Source organism: Triticum dicoccoides, chromosome 2A, assembly GCF_002162155.2.
Source record: "Triticum dicoccoides isolate Atlit2015 ecotype Zavitan chromosome 2A, WEW_v2.0, whole genome shotgun sequence".
Lineage (NCBI taxonomy): Eukaryota > Viridiplantae > Streptophyta > Magnoliopsida > Poales > Poaceae > Triticum > Triticum dicoccoides.
This window is the reverse complement of record NC_041382.1, coordinates 611,217,026-611,220,168: the sequence shown is the minus strand read 5'-3', so window position 1 is coordinate 611,220,168 and position 3,143 is coordinate 611,217,026. Positions and strand designations below refer to the sequence as shown.

The 3,143-nt window shown below is 41.0% G+C and overlaps 1 long non-coding RNA gene across 1 annotated transcript; it reads right to left on the bottom strand.

The window, feature by feature from the left end:
- Positions 1-1,872: 1,872 nt before the first annotated feature.
- Positions 1,873-2,654, bottom strand: LOC119359683. The gene is made up of 3 exons (XR_005172626.1): positions 2,554-2,654; positions 2,323-2,403; positions 1,873-2,163 (listed from the first exon to the last, which is right to left on the bottom strand). It is a non-coding gene; the product is annotated as an uncharacterized LOC119359683 (long non-coding RNA).
- Positions 2,655-3,143: the final 489 nt, after the last annotated feature.

Below are 3,143 nucleotides of genomic sequence, written 5' to 3'. Positions count from 1 at the left end.
AGACCAATGTGCTCAATGAACTAAGCATGATGGTTGCCCTTGGCACCATCTAAGTACCAGTTGAGGTCAATAAGCGGAGTCATAGCAGTAATTGGGGTACTCAGCCTCTAAGTAGGTATCAACTATCGACCATATGTAATCGGCCTCGAGTCCTGAACTAGTTTGAACGTGTGTTGTTGATGTGTCGCAACTTTTATCATTCCCGTAAGTGAATATATGGGATAAGCATGTGTGGATGTGACGCCTATTATTCCTCGTGGAAGGAAAATCTTTGGTCAGAATACGATCGTAGTTTTTGTTAAAAATAGGTAGTATTGAGGATGGAATTTCTAGAAAAAATTTGTACAGAGTATATTACGACACACATATTATATTTTGTTGGGCTAGCTAACGTTGTGCATGCATCATCAAGTTAGAGTGGATACATTGTAGTCACGTGCCTGCTCTTTCGAAAATCTCATGCGCGTTCACCACTTATATCTTGGAATCTGTATCTATGGATGAAATTATATCGTACCAAGGTGTATATAGTTCTGCTTGTGCCTTGGAATATGGATGTAGTTTTTATTTGGTATGTATGTTTACAAATAAGACTACGAGGAATTAACTAGAGTATATGTAGTGGATTGTATTTTGTAGCAGCAATACAATATGGAGTATATCATAAAAGAGAGTATTTTCTACAAAAAATAATAATAATAAAAGAGAGTATGATCATATATGCCGCCGGCGAGGATTAATTATTTGGTGACATTGTGAATCTTAATTTGTGTACACTCAAAGTGGGAGTATGTAGAATGACTAAATTTTAAAAAGAGTGATAGAATGGAGTAGTTTTACAACAAATTAATGCGTATGCAGTATGTTGTATTCTGTTAAGGAAATATGGAGTATCTCCACTTAAGAAAGTATGGAGTATGTAGTATGTTGTATTCTGTTAAGAAAGTATGGAGTATTTCCATTTTAGGAAGTATGGAGTATGCAGTATGTTGTATTCTCTTGAGCAAGTATGCAGTATGTAGTATGTTGTATTCAGTTAAGAAAGTATGGAGGATTTTCCTTCTAAGAAAGTATGAAGTATATGGTATTTGAAAAATCTACTCCCTCTGTTCCGAAATAGTTGTCGTTGAGGAACTTCTCCGACCAGGTGAAAACAGGAAAAAGTACCAAACTACCCTCAATTTAAAATTCTTGTCGCCGGGGATCTTCGTCTTCCTCCATCGCTCCTCCCCTCCGCCAGGCTCCACCCCACTGTTGCAGCTCCGGTGTCCGTCCGCGCCGGCCGCCTTCCTCCGCTCCAATCAAGAGACCAAACTCGTACGCAGCTCCCTGGCCGTCCGCCACAGCCTCCGTCGCCAGATCCAGAGTAGGCGCATCAAAGCTTGACCTCAGATGTGGGGTGGGGTGCGAGTGGACGACGGGTGTGAGTGGAGGCGGAAGAAAGATGGCGGCGACGGGGAGAGATGGTGGCCTCCTGGCCGATGTGGTGGGTGGCCGGCGAGGTGGGTGAGGTGGTGGTCGGCGAGGTGGTCGAGGTGGTGGCAGAAGAGAGGCGAAGGGGAGAGAGGGCGACGAGAGCAAGAGTGAGTGGTCAGCGACGAGCGGCGCGAGGGTAAAATGGGAAAGTGCGTTAATTTCGTAACGTGGCTGAACTTGTACTGGAGTTGCTCAACGACAACTATTTCGAAACAGAGGGAGTAGTACATAATATAATTCATGGAGTGTATCATAAAATAGCTTCTAGTGAGAACAAAATAAATTGACAGCGGCTGCGTTACAAACTTGAGCCATTCTGGAAAAAAGAAATACATACATCCTTTATTTCAGAACGAGTATATTTATTATATACTTCTATAATTAATTCATCTGGTATAAAGTATACAAGATCTAGTACGTAGATTATGGATGCAAATGTGATGCCCGCCATCCATGCATGTGATCATGTATTGATTAAAACTGATCCAGCCGTGAGTTCTTGGCATCGCCATGTGCCGCCGTAAAACGTCGTCGTCCCGCCGTACTGGAGCAGCAACCCATCGATCGTTATGTACAGCCGTCCCATGCCGGTCCTTAACAACTTGGCCGTGCACCGCCATACGTGGTAGTTTCCGATGAAATCAGTAGCATCTTCTGCATCTTGGAACGCGGACGAGCACGATCATTCTGCCGTATAACATGTAATTAAAACACGTACGACTGGAGATTTAAAAATAATAACATCATAAAACAAGACACCAGTTAGCAATTAGTTACACATCTTGCCCGTCTAATCAATCAATACCTTCATTTGTAAAAAAATATAAATAAAAAATCAGTCAATACCTTAAACGTCCGCTTGCTCACATGCATTCTACCAATCCAACCGGCTGTGCTTGTGACCAAATATGGTAGTTTTCTCATTTTCTGCAACACCAAAGGGATAGAGAGAAAGGAAGATGTCAACCTCATTAGTTGAACGAGCACCTTGCGGTACCGTGAGGCATTGTTGGCCGTAAAAAAGGGGAAATCAATTAGCAAGAAACATAGATGGAAAAGAATCGCCTAATTGAGTACCTCGCTCTCTAATTTCCGTCGATCCTAATCCAATTATTGCATCGGTAGTAGAGAAAGAGGGAGAGAGAGAAACAGAAGGAAGATTATTAATTTCTGTCCAGATCTGATTCGTTTGGAGGCACATCCTTATCCAATCGGTTATGTAAACAACGATGACCAAAAGAAGGGCCGGGAAAACCCGGAAGAGAGGTAGGCTATCCAATGAAACAGGGCACCAACAATATGAGTTTTCCTCAGACCCGCAACCCATTAAGAAAATCAACGCCATCCCCTTGATGAGATCGGACGGGAGTAAACATGGACGTAGTTACCCCATAGTAAGTATATATACTATTTTATTATTTTAAATATATTTATATACAATATCTAAGATATTTCAAAGCAAGTTACATGAAAAAAGTGCATATGAGTTCATAGTTTTTGTTATATTTATGAAATACGTACATATTTTGTACGTGAAAAAAAGCATACTCAAAATATGATACATACTACCAAAAAATTAGTATATACTACATAATCATTGATATATACTACATACTACACGTACATACTCTCCGTTTCGACAGATACTACATACAACATACACAACA